The 17,230-nt window shown below is 51.4% G+C and overlaps 1 long non-coding RNA gene across 1 annotated transcript; it reads left to right on the top strand.

Moving 5' to 3' along the window:
* Positions 1-1,689: 1,689 nt before the first annotated feature.
* On the top strand, positions 1,690-9,363 carry LOC116576223. The gene is made up of 3 exons (XR_004280077.1): positions 1,690-1,743; positions 2,064-2,765; positions 6,776-9,363. It is a non-coding gene; the product is annotated as an uncharacterized LOC116576223 (long non-coding RNA).
* Positions 9,364-17,230: the final 7,867 nt, after the last annotated feature.

Here is a 17,230-nt window from a genome sequence, read left to right as displayed (position 1 = left end):
CTAGCTCATCGAGCTGCCCTGGAGCTCATCTCTTAGATGGTCTCTTCACCAGCTCCTCCCCAGAGCAGGATGAGGCCAGATGAGACTCTTCCCTCTGCTTGCTGAGAGCAAAATGATTCGTTCCAGAAAACAGGGCTGGGAGTGGAAACAGGAAGACCTACAGTGTATCATCAAGGGAGACCAGGTGAAGCCCAGACCAGGACTGACCAAGGACAACCACCAAGGAAGTCAGGGAAACAGATCCAGGTAGATACAGGTATATAGGGTGGTTCAGCACTTAAATCTGTAAATACTTAAGTATTTAAATATTTAAATCTGAAAATCTGAAAATCCTTGTGGGTGTGTCTTTGACAAGGGTTGGGTGATCTGGGCTTTGCTTTTGTCCAGAACTGATAAAAAAAAACTCTTTTGATAAGACCATTCATATTTTTTGCCATAGGAAACAGAACTCTGTCCTTATGTAGATTTTTGTATCATTCACCAGGTCACACAGCTAGTTCTCACTATAGCCAGAGCCACATCTGCCGCCTTCAAATATGGCGCCCTTTTCATTGGCCCATGGGGCCTCTGTGCTGTTGTTACTAGGGCATGGCCCACAGTTCCACTTAGTCCCACAGAGCTGTTATTCCAGGTGATGGTGCAAAAAACTGGGGGCAAACGGGGTTCATTTGGGGGGAAGGAACAAGGAGGTCTTATCCCTGACCCTCCCCCATTACCCAGATGTACCTTCACCTCCTCACTGGTGATTAGTTCCTGAACTCTGTATAGGACATCCATAGGAACTAGATGGCACGCGCACTCCCTCCTCCCCCTCCTTACTCATTCTCTTTCCTTTCTACTCACAAGCCTAGGGAGAGCAGGCTTAATTCATCCCACACTCAACGTTCCCCCCAAGTCACTATACAATGTAATTGTACCCAACTCAGGATCTGGATTCAAAGTCAGTTTCTTATAAACGCAAATACACGACAGCTGTCTAAATTATTTTTGAAATTTTCTGAAATTGCCCTTCAGTTGCTAGGACCAGGGTCCTTAGAAGCTCGAAAGTCCAAGTTTCACTTCTTCCCTTTGCGTGTTGCATGCTGCCTCCTGTTCCTTGGCCTAGTCAAGGTGTAATTGGAGCATCAGATAAGGACAGTGGGTCTCTCCCTCCCTCCCCCTTCTTCCTGCTCCTCTTCCTCCTCATTCGTTTCTCCCCACTCCACCCAAGGGCCTTGAGTTGAATTTTGAACACGAACTGCCCTGACACAGGTGCTGACCTGTGACCCCATCCATTGCCAAGTAGGCAGGCAGTGGTGGCGGTGGGGGGTGGACATCAGCTTGTGCCTCCTCTAGACCAGAAATTTCTTTGCCTTGTGATCCTGACCCTCTGACTTTCTTCACCCTGGATGCCCATCTCGCCCACTTGTCTGGCCCACCTATGTGGCCCACTGTGGAGTAACACGCAGCACCCCACACTCCTCCTCAGGCCAAAACCCCACCCAGGACAAGGTCCCTCTCCTCAGGCCTCAGCTCTGCCTTGTCTGTGGGGTCACCACACAAGCCTTGCTCTCCACTCCCTCCAGTCAGAAGCAGCTGGTTCTTCTTTCCCAGCATCCTGTTAGGCCTCCAAGGCCTTGGCTTGGTTGCCAAGGTTACCTCTCAGTTTCCTGACCACATGTGGAACACTGAGGTGAAGCCGTTCTGCTGGCAGAGGCTGGGCTGAGGTATTCTAGAAAGATGACGTCGGCTCACTCCCACATTGTGCGTGTAGTTCTTGTGTGTCTCTGTGTGTCCTTGTGTGTGTGTATTAGCGTGGGGAGGGAGCGCAGCATATAGATATGTGAATGAGTACACACTTCGGTGTGTTGTGCGCTTTGCTGTTTGAGGGTAGGAGGGACTACAGCTCTGTGTTTGTAGATGTTAAAATGTGCTTATACTAGTATATATTGAGGAATGTCATTTCATGAAGTATGAGTGTTTGGTGGAGTGTGTGTTTTGGCGGGGAGAGTCGATTTGGCAGAGGGTGGGGGCTGTCTCAGTGAGGCTGGTATAGATGCTAATAAGATCTTCCCTCTTTTCAGACCTCACTGGTGACAGCTTCACTCTTCTGCCCAGAGCTGATAAGAAACACCACCCTGGGAAGACCAGGCCCCTCTCTTCCTCACTTCCTAATCAGGCTGGAAATAGTGTCAAATATATTCATCACTCTTTACGAGCATCGCTGGGTCATGTCCAGGACGTCTTCTGGGTTCCCTGTCAGCTTACAAAGTCGTACCTCTCCAGAGCAGCCCTAGGCCACCCTGTTTGGGCTGTAAACAATCAGCAACAGGAATCAAAGACAGAAAAGAATGACATTGACCTTCGAACCTGTTCGTGAAGATTGTATGAAACTGAGGATGTTCGCTCTTTTAAAAATTTCTGTCTTAAAAAAAAAAAAAAAAATCTGTCTTTAAACCCCTTCACCTGCCCCTGAGTGAACCGAGAACAGGAACAGAAATAGCGAATGCAAAGATGATTCGGGTTGAGGGTTAAGTGGAAAATACCCACCTGGACTGAAGGAAGCCTTGCCAAAAGGTAAATGCGTGAACAGCTTCCTAGTCCCCGGGTAATGACAATTTCTGAGTCCCTCAGGACCGTTTCTGAGAACCTGTGGAGAAGTGGAGAAGAATCTGGAAGCTAAAAAGTAACCTTTCCTCCACTTGCTCTGAAGATAGAAGCAAAAGAAGATTTAATGGTACCAAAAGCTGCTAACATAGGCAACAGAGTCACTTCCTATCGGGAAGGTAAGCCTCGTCTAGAATGTGCTCAACAGGATGTCTGCTCTGGCCAAGACTCACACGCTCTGAGGTACAGAGTATCTTTCCAGAGAGGGATGAGATGGCCACAGGGGGTGGCCAGGTGATGGCTACAGGCTCCTGCCCAAAGTGGCATCTAAGCTGGAAAGTATCAGAACCTCAGCAGCTGCCACTGACTTCCAGATAATGAACAGAGACATCTGTGACAGATGCCAGCTTCCATTTGCCACTGCTAACCAGGGAGCCCACCAGATGCCCAGAAGCTAAAAAGGTCAGGGCCTAAGCCCTGGGCACACCCAGTGGGGAGCTTGGGAGCCTGGGGGGCTCATGTTCCCCACAGCACACCCCTGATTTCTTCCCAGTTTCCTCATCTCTCTCTCCAAAAGGCCACCCGTGTAGCTTAGAAGCCACAAACTTGTAGCCCTGAGGCACAGCTGACCACAGAGATCTGCTGTCTGGCCTGCAGAGCCGTCAAGTATTTTAAAAATTCGTTGTCAACATTTAGCTATTCGGACGTAGATAGCTATAGATAGCTATCTTATCTTTTTAAACTCTAGAGTTATGATTTCTCTTAAAAACCTAAATCCGTTACCACTGGTTCCACACTCCAGCTCTGCGGTGACTGGCCCCTAAGACCAGTTCGCTGTGGTCCCTAACCCTCACTGTCACGTCCCTTCTGAGGCCACGTGGTGGTTATCATTTCTCAAGGAGATATACTGAGTTTTTAAAAAGTATACGGTCTCCCAATACAGAATAAATCCCAAACCATCAGCTCTAACCCCAAGTTTACAACTGAGCTCCCAACACTGGTTTTTTTCTGATTAAGAACTGGACATCTTTGAACTATTTTTCTGATATTGTAATCTGAACATGCCACAAATCAAGATATTTCTCTTCCTTTCCCCCCACTTCCGATTTCTTTCTCTCTCTCAATGGCATTATGATTCTTTGTCTAGTCACCAGGCTCACAGTCTGGTAGACATCTTTAACCCGACCCTGGATAATCGGTTGCCAATGCTTAGAAAGTCTATCAGCAATGTTTTTCCTGGTTTTGCCCCTGGCCACGGGGCCCCTGCCTTCTGTCCCCTCCAGACCATTCCCATAAGCCTGGTGCTCCGAGTCGACTTTCTAGTCCCCCCTCACTCCAATCCATGCTGAAGACTGCTTGCCAGACTCATTTTCCTTGAATAATGTCATGTCACTTTTGGGCTTTAAAGACCTCCAATGGTTTTTCCATTGCCTACCGAATTAATGAAAGCTCTCCCATCTGGCCTTCAAGTCCCTAGATTGTGAGACTTCCTAGGATTGTAATTCAAATCACCTGGGGAATTTGGTAAAAATTCAGATGAAGCAGCCTCTCCCTGAAATTCAGATTCAGTAATCGGATGTGGGGCCTAGGCATCTGTATGGGTACTGAGAACCCAGGCCATCCTGATGCAGTGGCCTGGGGACCCCGCTCATCATACCCTATCTTAGAAAGCACCAAGCCCACAGTTATCTGATGTATCCGCCCAGTCACCACAAGCCGCTCGATCCCCATGTAGCCCCTACAATGACCCTCTCCCCACCCAAGCCAGCCTCTCCCGCCCCAACATCTGACCCTCAACTGTTGGCTGAGCTGAATGCGTGGGGGACAGGCCCCTAAGAAGGGTGAAAGCCAGGTCTTTACCCCCAGCCAGATTTCTGAAGGCAGCCCCCTGCCACTTCAGAGAGACCTCCAATAACCAGTGGCCTAGCTTAGAAGAGCCAACAGTAGGCCTTCTGAACATGAGACGTCTTTGATATCAAGACATAAAACTCATTTAGACATACTTGCCCCCCCTTTTTATTTTTTTAAATTTTTAAAATTATTTTTTTTTTTTTAAAGATTTTATTTATTTATTTGACAGACAGGGATCACAAGTAGGCAGAGAGGCAGGCAGAGAGAGAGAGGGAGAAGCAGGCTCCCTACTGAGCAGAGAGCCTGATGCGGGGCTCTGAGCCACCCACTGAGCTTAACCCACTGAGCCACCCAGGTGCCCCAGCCCCCTCCCCCCCTTTTTAAAGTAAGCTCTATGCTCAGCATGGGGCTTGAACTCATGGCACTGAGATCAAGAGTGGCATGCTCTAGTTGTTGAGCCAGCCAGGTGCCCCCAGGCAGGCTTGCTGTTGTTAACTAATCTGGTCTCTTATCCTGCATCTGCCACCTAATACCTTATGACAAGGCTAATACAGAATCTCTCTTGTCCTCAATTTTCTCATCTTTAAAATGGGAACAATAGATCTTTACCAAATCATTGGGTACACGAGAGGTAATCTACTTAGCACTTAGCATCACACCTAAATATCACAGATGCTCAATAATACATCATAGCTCTTATTATCGCTATCAGAAGCAAAGTCTTCAGAAATCATCTACCAAAATCCTAACTTTCTAATTTCATCCTAAAATTCTAATTTCATCCTAATTTCCCAGATGAAGGAAAGGAGGCCACGAGATGGGGGAAGATGCCCAAAGTCATGAAACTACATCCTGGACTAGAACCTGAATCTCCCACCCGGTCCACGCTTTTTCCATTTTCCAGATTCCTATCTTGTGACACATGCTTCATTCATTCATTCATTCATTCATTTATTCACTTACTCGGGGAGTATCTACCAGATACACCTCGGTGCCAGGGTCTGGAGACTCAGGGGAGTGGTGGGTGTTGGAGGCTGACAGTGGGACATGGTCACTTTGCCACATGAGGTCTGGAGAGCCAGAGCCCAGAGACAAAGTGAGCTCAGCTGCTCAAGCAGACACTGAAGCTCCCTTAGGCGGTGGCAGGAGATGGGGCGAGAGACAAGCTGGGGGGAAAAGCGGGGAGGCTGGAAGATCTGGGCTCAAAGAGGTGTGAGCAGGAGGGCAAAGATGATGTTCCAGGGGGACATAATAGATCTCAGAGAAGGCAGTGAGGAACGATGGTCAGGAAGAAGTAATGCAGAGTGAGGGGGACTCTGTCCCCCTGCATGAGCCTGAGGGGTATGGGGTGTGACACAGAGACAAGTTACCTGGAGGGGACCTTCGGGTATAGCTGGTTTCCGTTAAGGCCAAGAGGTAATGAAAATGTTCAGGGGCGCCTGGGTGGCTCAGTGGGTTTAGCCTCTGCCTTCGGCTCAGATCATGATCTCAGGGTCTTGGAATCAAGCCCCTCGTCGGGCTCTCTGCACAGCTGGGAGCCTGCTTCCCTCTCTCTCTGCCTGCCTCTCTGCCTACTTGTGATCTCTCTGTCGAATAAGTAAATAAAAAGCTTTATTTAAAAAAAAAAAAAAAGGAAAGAAAGTGTTCAGAGGGCTTGAGAATATGAGGGAACTTGCTGGACCAAAGAGGGCCTGGTGAGGGGGTCTGGAGGAGAGGCTGTGGCAGTCAGAGTACCAGGGAACATGTACACGGTGGTGTGTGGATGACTGTTTGCCCTTCGGAAAGCGGCCAGTGCCGGGAGAAGGAGTGGGGATTTAGTCCTGACTGGGCTTTGGGAGGAGGGGAGGGGTGGGTAGAGGAGGGGGGAGTACCTGGGAGACCACTGGGTGACTGCCATGGCTTGGAGGGGTGAGGCAGGCCTCCAGGTTCTTGGACTTGGGCTCTTAGGGCCCGCTTTGTGCTCCCCAAACCCACCCCTTTCCCCCCGACATCATCATGCCTCCCATTGGCTCCTGCAGATTCACTCCGTCTCCGTCTGGGAGACAGCTGGAAAGTGTTATTAATTCATCAAACTTGTAACTGAGGCTGATGGTGTGCCAGACCCCATGGAGGGAGGGAATCTGCTCCCCAGAAGACAGCTTTTTCCCTGAAGGTTGCTCCTCAGCTGCCGTGCCCTACTGACCCACTAGTGTCTGAGAGAGAGAGAGTGAGAGAGTGCAGAAGAGACGGGGTAGGAGCTGGTGGGGGGTTGGGATGGAGGCGATGTGGACAGATGGCCAGACCAGTGTGAGGCTGGAAAAGTCCCTGGTGATGTGTTTTTGCTTCTCTGACTCCCTAGGTGCCTCCCTGGAGCAAAAGGATGGAAACTATCTGCTAAAAGTCTATTATCCCGGAGGCCCCCCAAGAATGTGACCTCCCACACCTTCACCCTCTGGGCCTTCTCCAATGGTACTAGAAGGTGTGACTGAAAGTGCCGGAAACTCGTCAGGGGAACACATGGACTTGGGGGCAGAGGCAGATCTGAAGCTGAATTTATTGCCTCTTTCCCAAACTCAGAGGACAGACACGTTGTAAACCCTCCTCATCCTCACTCCTGGGGGCCCAGGATAAAGCCCCTTCATCTTCCAGACAGAAAACAAGGGGCCCTGAGACTGTCGGAGCTTCCCCAGATGTTGTTTTGGCAGAACCATAATGGGGCCGGGCCTCCCGGGGCTGGGTGTCTGGGGCAGGAAGCTGGCATCACAGCTGTGATGGCCAAAGACTGCCCCCCTCCACCGCCACCCCGACCCCCAGGTGGGGCCTGAAGTGTGATGAGAGACAGACTCAAGAAAGAGGAACACAAGGAAGAATCTGCAGAAGAGGGCCGGCCACGTCCCGCCTCTGGCCTTCTGGCTCTGGGCCCACGGTATTTGTCAGCTGTCCTGTGGCTCAGCGCTAGGGGTGGCCAAGCATTCGATCCTATCGGTATGGTTGATCCGTATGGTTTGGGGGAAGGGGTCTGGGAGCCAGATTGGGACCCACTGCCCTGAGGCTCTGTTCGCTTCTCTGTGGCAAGAGAATGTGCCCAGGACATCCACCCTGACTCTCCCTTCATCTGTGATCTGTGCTCCATACCGCTGACTCCCTGGGGCCCGGTCGGATATGTGATCACCAGATCTCCTGGTTCGGTGACAGAGATCCCAGGGCCTACTTCCTGAGCTGATACCCCATATCCAGTTAGGGACCCAGTCCTGTCGATCATCCTTTTGAAACAGCTTCTACTCTGCATCACTAAAGCTTCTGCCACCAGATCTTGCCTGGACAATCACAAGAGTCCCCTACACGCTCTGTCTGCCCGGAGAGCTCCGCTTCACACCCTTTTCTCTGTCTGTCCTCTGCCATAAGAACTCCTAACCGCAGATTTATTTTGTCTCTCTTCTGCTTAAAATCCTTTAAAGGCTCCTTAAAAGTTCAAATTTGTACCTGGGCCTTCAAGGCCTTTATAATCTGAGCCAACCTCTAAGCTCAGTTAACCTCATTCTCAGTGTTTCTTAAACATACACTTGTACTTCGGTCCCCCTGTGCCTTTGCTCATATTGTGTGCCCAGCCTAGAATTCTCTTTGTTCACATCTTTGCCCATCAAATAGGCTATTCATTCCTTCAAGACCTGGTTTCTATGTCACCTCTTATGTGAAGCCTTCCTGGATTCACCACAACCTCCAACACGCCATTGTGATTAGTCACTTCCTCTCTTCTTTATAACTCCAGAGCTCATAGACTGATGTTACAGTTCATTGTGTAGCCCCGTGAGACTGGGGTCCCTTGAAAATGGGGTCTGGCTTGTACTTTTGTACTTCAATACCCGCCGCACACGTTGGCCCTTGGCACACAGTAGGGACTCGGTGAATCTGGTTGAATTCACTTCTTCATGCAAATTATAGAGAGAGAGAACGTTATTCTTCCCATATTAGTGAAGGAAAAAGTATGCACAGACAGGATGATGGACGGGTCAGAAAGGACACCAAAAGGGGGTGGGGAGTGGGCCTGGGAAGGGGTTCTAAATCTTACTGCCTTCCCCCACAGGAGTAAGAATAAGGTCAGTGGGGACAAATCTCTCCGCAGATTAAGAATGGGTGGACTCAGCTGTTTAGGCTGTTGGCCCTGTTTTTTCTTTTTTTCAAGATTGTATTTATTTGACCACAACCTGGGCCCAAAAGCAGATGCTCAACCCACTGAGCCACCCAGGCGCCCCCAGCCCAGTTCTGATGTTGACTGACCTTGATGGTTCACAATTAAACTTCTGAACTGGCTTATAATTTATTTATTCTAGTGTAGTGTTTAGAGCCCATGCCCTGGAGCCACACTGCTTGGAACCTAACTGTGCAATCTTGTTATTAAGCCTCTCTGTGCTCTGCTCTTCTCTTTTCTTTCTTTCTTTTTTTCTTTCTTCCTTTCTTTCTTTTTTTTTCAGTTTCTTTATCTATAATATGAGGCTAACAGTTCTCACCTCATACAGCTGTGGCCTTAAATGAGTTCACAATGTACTTAGCTTTGTGCCTGGCACATGATAGTGGTCAGTACACGTTAATCATTATTACTTACAATTTGTATTTTGCTTCCTTCCAAGAAGAATTCGAGACACCTTAAAATATTGAACCACACATATAAAAGAGGTTAATTATATGTACTTATTTATATTTTATTACCAAACCAATTGGTAGTAGGAGGGAGAGAGATAAAGTTAGGTATTTGCTAATGTGTCTGAATTAGTTCCTTTATTGACCCCTTAATTATCTGTGAGATTCCCAGAAGCCAAGGCAAGAAAGGAATACATGCATTACATAGTTTTCATTGTGAAATGTAAGAAAACATTCAAATTAGCCTGTTAAAGTAACACCCCTCCCCTGGCTCAGTGGATTAAATCCTCTGCCTTCAGCTAGGGTCCTGGGATCAAGCCCCGAATCAGGCTCTCTGCTCAGCTGGGAGCCTGCTTCCCCATCTCTCTCTTCCTACTTGTGATGTCTGTCTGTCAAATAAATAAATAAAATCTTTAAAAAATAATAATAAAGTAACACCCCTCCCCAACACACACACACACACACATTGAACTCAAGAAGGAATTTATGGTATGAATCTCTATGTTGGAATATTGGAGCCAAGGGATCGGAAATTATTCTCAGTTGGCATTTACTCTCATTCTCAATTGGACTTTAATGAAAGCCCACGATGACAGGGGGAGTAACCAGAGTGAGGATAAATGGCCAGGAAAATAGCAATCAACATCCTTTCCATGTTTCCTTCTCTGCTCAGCTCATGGATTCCTTCCCTCCAGCCCTCTCTCCGGGACCAGGAAACTCCCTGGAGGTCAGGGGTTGAGCCCTCTGAGTCATGCAAATGGCCAGGTGGCCGCAGGTGCTTTCTGCTGGCTCCCCCCGCCAGCACTGGAGTTGTGTGGAAGCAAGGCCTGTCCCCTGGCAGCAGCTTCCAAGGTGAGTGGAGAGAGGAATGCTGTGAGATAGGGCTAAGAGCATTTCGAGAAGGGGGACCCCCGCCCTCAGATTTGACAAGGATGATGATCTTAGTGGGGATAGGTAAGATCCTAGCAAGGTAACAACTCCCTGCCCCCTAGGTTCTGAATTCAAAGAAAAACCTATAGGAAGTAAGCATCCTTACGTAAAAATCCGTCTAAGTCCAAGAAGGCCACCAGCCTGGTCCAGCCTGGCCTGGCTTAGGCGGAGGGACTCCGCGTAAAAACTGAAACCCACAAAGGCTTTGAACCTATTCTGCCAAATTCATAGAGAGGCTCAGAGGTGTGGGTGGGGGTTAGGAACGTTGAATTACTCAGTGAAAGAAAACAGGAGAAATCTGCAAGGAAAAGGGCCGAAATCCACAGCTCACAACAGCGAGAACACTCATGGATCAGCACGATGATTCTTAACCTGATCTGCCCGGAGAAAAACAGCTTAAAGCCAGAGGCTACAGTGAGAAGGAAAGTCTTCCCCACTCTCCATCCCCACTCCCAGAGGAATCTGGAATCTTTTGAGCATCGGATCTCCCATAGATCTTGGAATGCATCCTGGAACAACTCTTAGCCAGCACCTGAAGAGCAGCTGACCTCAGCTGACACAGCTCACCCACGGGGAACTTGGCCATTGGGGTTGTCCCCAAGTGCCTTGACATTAATGAGGACAACCCCATCACCAGAAGAGGGTTCCTCCCTGCCCACTATGCAATCTACTTCTCAGCATCTCAGCCTGGTCCTCCTTGGCAGGGAGGGGGTTCCGTGGGGATCACGGAAGTCAGGGGATGACAAGGAAGAGTGGCCCGGCTGGCTCTCACCACAACTCACTGCCATTTACATATGGGCCATACATCAACCACTTGACTCCAGGACCCGAGCTCCTTTTGTCCTTTTTGTCTTAGAGTGAGCGATCAAAGGAAGGAAACATGGTGCCCACTGTAAGGGCTGGACAGTGGGGGCTCTTCTGTCTGGTCTGGGGAGAAAAGGCTCCTGCCCTCAGGAAACTCTGAGTTCCCCAGGACGGGGATCCGTGTGCACGGAGGACACTGCTGGCCAAGCAGCCAGTGGACAGAGACGTGTGGGCAGATGAGCATTGCGCAAACACAGCCAGAAATTAAGCAGAAGCGGCTGGAAGGGAGGTGCCAGCAGTCAGCTGGTGTCCAGCAGGAAACAGCTGGGAATTCTGAGCCTGAACTGGATTTGGAGGTCAGACAGGCCTGTACCCTGTCTAGTACTACACGAGTCGTTCACACAACAACCAGAGGCCCGCCGGCTCTTGGTATTTCTGGTTTATCTCCCGGGTTTAACTGGAAGGGTCACCTTGAACAGGCTCACCACTTGCTTCCTGAGCAGAGGCCCAGAACAACACTTCACAGCCATGGGAGCCAGGAGGCAAACACCAGATGACTCTGTTTTCAAAGCTTCCACTTTTCCAGAGGGTCAGAGGGCATTCCCAAAGCAGCTGGGGGAGGCCCCAGCCAAGCAGGCTCTGGAGGCCCAATCAGCATGTGGGCCTCTATGGCTCCCTTCTTCCCAAGGGGCACCCCAACAGGTTCTTCCAGAACGAAGTGACCACCCGTGATTTTGCACAACCCTTCACAGTTTACGAAGCTGTTCTGCACCAAGGGGAAGGCACATCTGATCCACAAGGCAAGAATCCTCTATACTTTGGGAGTAAGGAAACTGAGGCCGGAAGGCATTGGCTGCGGAGGCAAGGGGGTCCTTCCCACTACTGCACACGGGCCTCTACGCACAGCCTTGGACTTTAGGGACTCGGGAGAATTAAGGAACGGAGTGCACCTATGACGTCGGCATCTGCCTTTGAATCTCGCACTGCACTCAGCTGGCTGAGAAGCCCAAAGAGGGAGGAGGCGGGGAGATTCCGTCGGGGAGGGAAGGCCATCCGCCCGGGCGCTCCGACTGTCCCGCGAGGTGGAAAAGCCAGATCCTCTCTCCAAACTGGCTCACCTTTGTCCCTGCCTGGGAACTGCCCGGAAGAGGCGCGCGGGGTTGGGGACGCGGACAGCTGTCGCCCGGCCCCGCCGGAGTCTGCGCCCATATAAGGGCAGCGCTTCCCGTCGGCGGGGCGGTGACGCGCGGGGCCCCACGTCAGCGGGCGGCGGGGAGGGGCGGGCGCCGCGGCACGAAAACAAGTGACGTCGCACGGGATACCGGCGCTGTGCAGCGGGGAGGTGGGAGGGAGGAGGAAGGGGGAAGGTGGGAGGGGGCGGGGGCGGGGGCGGGGGCGGGGGGAGGGGCGCCGTTGGGTAAACGTGGGTGCGACTCGGGGGTCGCGTGCGTGGGCTCTTTCTGTGCCCCGGTGGCGCGGGCCCCCTGTGCTTGGAAGGGCCAAGGGCGTCTGCAGTCTGTCTGTCTCCGAAGTGTGCGGGTTGTGTACTTCGCTGGCCGCGGCGGTGCGCATTCTTACTGTGGGAGACCGACGAGGAGCTTTGCCGTGGGGCGTTTGGTGACTGTCGCCTCTCCATTTTCTTCCTCGTTAAACAAACAAAATGACTCATGGCCCCTGTGCTCCCAGAGACCCCAAGAAAGTCTCCCTAGGGGCGCTACTGTAAGGGACGGGCTTCCCTTTTACCGAGCCTCCTCCCACCCACCCCCGCGCCCCAGCCAAGTCAAATAAAAAGAGGTCTGGCTTAGGGGCTGACTGAGGAGAAGCCTTAAAAAGGAAGTTTTCGGGATGCTTAGTGCCAGGCGGAGGCCAGGAAACCAAAGGAGAGAGATCCAGGGCTCCCATTTCCACCATCGCATCTTTATGGAGCCTTTGTGCTGGTGGTGGTGGTGGGAGGGTCGTTTCTAAGCCGGACTGTGTCCAGGTGAAGCCTGTTGCGGTGTGGCCCTTGCAGTCCTGCCTGTGTCCCCTGAAACTGTGAGGGGGTGTTGGGGAGCAGTGATGAGTAAGGATTCCAAGGAGGGAGAGGATGCGCTGCGGACAGGGTGTAAGAGAAGTGGGACAGAGGCTCAGCCTGTGGTTGGGTAACTTGGCTGGCCCTTCTGTGGGTGGGACCCAAGCCTAGGGGAAAGTCCCCAGGGCCTCCCAAACTGTCCCTTCACACCCACAGCGCTCACTCACCCACTCTCCCGCCCCTATCTGAGGCCTACTTCCTCTCTTTACTTCCCCTAGTAGGGAGTGGCTGGTAGAGCCTCCCAGGCCCCCCAGCTCCGAACACAGAGAGAAAACAGGAGCCTGGGGCCGGGGCAGAGACAGTGGCCCTCCTCTGGGGGTTCTGCCCCCAGTAGGCCAGTTTGCCTTGACTGCCTGGGCCTAGGCTCAGGGTGGTTAGTTGAAAATGTTTTTTGGGTTTTTTTTTTAAGATTTTATTTATTTATTTGAAAGAGATCACAAGTAGTTAGCAAGGCAGGCAGAGAGGGGGAAGCAGGCTTCCCATGGAGCAGAGAGCCCGATGCGGGGTTCAATCCCAGGACCCTGGGATCATGACCTGAGCCGAAGGCAGAGGCTTAAACCACTGAGCCACCCAGGCGCCCCTGAAAATGGTTTTAAGGCTGGGAATTGAAGAGGCTGTAGAGCAGAGGTCTCGCTTCCTTGGGGGGCCAGCGGCCCGGGGGTCCAACACACTCAGGTGTCCTGCACGTGGTCATGAGGGTGGGCTTTCAAGTCTTAGCTCAGCCACCCACCCTGAGGTCTTGGGCACGTTCCTAACTTCCCCAACCTCGTGTTATCTGAAAAATAAGATGAATATCTAGCTTATTGGTTCTTCTGAGGATTAAAAGTGATCCTGCTTATAGCTTGCTGGCCTAGAAAAAAGCAAACAGCCCTGTTGTGAGCTGCTTATGGAGGGGGCCGTGTGGATAGAACCCGAGGGTGACCTCTAGGAGCTGAAACCATCCTAAGGCCAACAGCCAACAAGAAAACAGGGACCTCAGTCCGACAGCTTCAAGAAATTAACGTTCTTCCCACCATGAGCTTGGACCCTGATCTTCAAAGGACATCCTGGGTGTGTCCAACCTTGATTTCAGCCTGGTGAGCTCCAGCTACACTGTGCCCAGACTTCTGACCTACCAGAATCTAAGATAATAGATGTGTCTTGTTTAAAAAAAAAAAAAAAAAGTGATTCTGCTTACAAAGCACGGCATACATATTACTCCCTTGCACAATATTTATGCACCTGGCATGTAGAAAACAATAAATAGTAGCTGTAACTACTCGTAGCAGTAGTCAGGAGTTCAGGGTTCCCCCGCCCTTCAGCTTTCTTCTAGTACCTCATCACCTGGACCACCTCTTCCTCCATCCGGGTCCCAGCCTGGCCTTGAAGAAAGAGCTATGGGCATGGAAACCACCATAGGTGTTCACTTCCCGGCTGTGCCTCCATTTCCTTATCCCTGAAATAGGAGTATGCTTTCTGGCTGGCTTTTCTTACCGTGAGAGTCAAGAGAGTTAAAGTGTGTGCACATGCTTGGAAGACTGTCCCCACCTGCCAGTTCTCCACTTGGCGACTTCTCCCTGCTCAGCCTCAGCTCTGGTTCCATCCCTATTTCTCCAGACCTAAGTCTCACTGTTTTCACAGCCTTGGTCATTTTGGGTGTGGTCAGACGGATGGCTTTCCCTTCGGACCTCAGAAGGCTCCCAGTTGTTTAAACCTGGTGGGAGGACACCTCTGCAGGGCAGGACATAGGTCTTCTTTGTTTCATTTGGTGACACAATGCCAAGTCCAGGGCAGGGCATGTAGGGACTCGGGAAAAGCTAGTTTCCTTTCGTCGATCAGCAAATCCTAGGAAGGGAGGCCAAGGTAGGTGGCCCTGGCAGAATTTGGGAAGTCAGGCTTCTGTCCTCCGGGAGGGAGGGGTTGGGGAAGAGAGACGGACAGAGGAGGGAAGGCGCCATCCTAACTCAAGGCTTCCTGCCCTTTCCAAAGCTCAGGATCACCATCGTCAGCCCAGGGCCACACTGTGGTGCTGACTGGTTTTGCTCAAGGTTCCCAGGGCCGGAGAAGTGTCTGAGCCTCTCGCCCCTGCACTCCACTCCTCTTGGGGAGGACAGCTAACGTCAGGCTAAGAGGGAAGTGCTTGGGCAACAGGTTCCACTTCCTCAGCACTACCCCAAGTCCCCCCCCCCCCCCCCGCCCCCGCAGTACCCCTGCCCCCCCTCCCCAGGTCACCAGGTTTCTCTTGTTCCTGGGTGCAGGCTCCGGAAACAGAAAACAGCTGTCCTCCGGCTGATCGGTTTAGTGAGATTGGCTTTATCTCACCCTTACCTCTGGCTACCAAAGACCTTGGCATAGCCTGGCTTCCCTCAGGCTAGACCCTGGCCCTGGACACAGGGCGATGGCCCCCAGGCATGCTGTCTCCCCACCCTTCTCCTGGGGTGCTCTGTCTGTGGCCGAGCCAGACCCTTCTCACTGGGTGATCAGCTCCGGACTCAGTCACTGAGTGCTCCAAGCTGCTCCTGTGCCCTCTGGCCACAGGTGTTCAGCAGTGTGTGCCCCTGCACACTCACTTCTTAGCATCTGCAGGGGGCCTCGCCTGAGGTCAGGAGGAAGCTGCTTCTATAGAAGCTCCAGAAGGGCTGGGGAAAGGATGTGAGTCAGAAGCCCTGCGTTCACTGCCTCTCAGAAGCCTCTCTGGGTCTCCTTCCTTCCTCTGAGGGCCGTGAAGCCTGCTTACTGCCTACAGTGGCCAGCAGATCAGAGGAGATGTGGCTGGGAAGGTGCCTTGTGAACAGAGATGCCGGATGTGTTATTTCTGCTTGTCATCCCCCTCCCACACTCCCCCCCCCACCCACCCAGAGACCCGGTCACTGCCAATTGCCATCTCTAGACGGGGCCCTCCTTCCCTCAAACCCAAATAAAGTCTCCCCTCCTTGGGCAGCCGAGTGCATCTCACTATGTCTCCTCAGGGCCCACGTACTCAAATCGTGCCACTGACAGGTGCACCTGTTGCTTGTGGGGGTGCGGAAAAGATCCTCGAGTTTTTTCTGTGGTTTGTGTGCTTGTCTTATCTCCTCTTGTCCAGGGAGAATAAAAGCTTGTTCCTTTTTGACCCGTGGTTGGCCGGTACCTCGTTGTTCCCCCACAGCACAGGGTCACAGTAAGTGTAGTGAACAGAAGTGTGTCATTTGGAGACGGCACACAGCCAGATGGCTCCTTGGGACAAAACTTTATTTCTGCCCCTTATGACTTTGTAGACAAATCACTCTCTGGCTGTAGAGGGATTTTGTGTATTTTCCTCATGAATTAAGCTAATTTAGGATTCACTAGGCATTCAAGAAGGCAGCTGCCAGCCCGAAGAGCCCAGAAAACCAAGCAGAGCCAGGTCTTCAGGAGAGGGGCTGGAGAAATCCCTCCTTATAGATCAGGACAAAGGTCTCCAGTTTTCCGCTCTCAGTGGGCTGTCCCGCCCAGCTGGTCTCGCCTCTCTGAGGTGTGGCAGAGAGCAAGAGCCCCAGGAGCTCCCCATCTGAAAGCTGTCACTGCTGTGTCCCTGAGCTGAGGCAGATGAGACTTTGAGGTGGGAAGAAGCCCTATTCAGATAAATACCCTAGTGCCCCAGGGAACAGAAGTTTCTAGAAGATACAGCATAGCTTTATTCATAGCTTATCAAGCAGACTTAGAAGTGGGTGGGATGGAGAGGTGTTTTGAATCCTAGAGACATTTCTCTGGGGTGGATCACTGTAACAAGAGTTGCCCCTCACCCAGCAGGCCTCCCCCCGGAGAATCAAAATTGTGTGATGAGAAGGCAGGGCCTTGGGCCGCTGTGTCGGACTGTCCGGGTTCAAACCTTAGCTTGTACAAGTTACCTAATAGTCTCTGTGTCTCAGTTTCCGCATCTGTAAGGTGGGCATGGCAAGAGTATCCCATAGGACTGTTTGCGACTAATGAGGTAATAAAACTTAATAAAACTCCGGGCTCAGTAAATACTCTCATCACAGGACCTTACTCAAGAGGCCTCTCATCCAGTTCTCCCCGCAATGAAATGATGATCTCTCCCCTTCTGATGCTGTTGTTACCAGGCCAGCATTTACACAGCCTTTCTTCTGGCCTCTGAACTCCGGGTTCGGCAAGAGGAGAATGTTCAGCCCCTTCCCCAGGACTATGGAGACCACAACAGTGTCCACTACCAACAATGGGGTGAGACCAGCTGCTCCAGGGGACCGGGAGGTAAAAGGCGGGAGGATGTTTTCAGTGAAAGAAACATGCCCGGCCAAATGGTCCCTGACTTGATTCATTCAGTCCCTCCCCAGCCAAATATTTTTTATATTGACAATGTCTGTCTTCCAGAGCTTTCACATTTATGGTGTTTTGTAATCTTCTCAAAGATCC

The sequence above is a fragment of the Mustela erminea genome, chromosome 17 (genome assembly GCF_009829155.1).
Source record: "Mustela erminea isolate mMusErm1 chromosome 17, mMusErm1.Pri, whole genome shotgun sequence".
Classification (NCBI taxonomy): Eukaryota; Metazoa; Chordata; class Mammalia; order Carnivora; family Mustelidae; genus Mustela; species Mustela erminea.
Note: the sequence above shows the minus strand (reverse complement) of the source record. Positions and strands in the feature narration are given on the sequence as shown.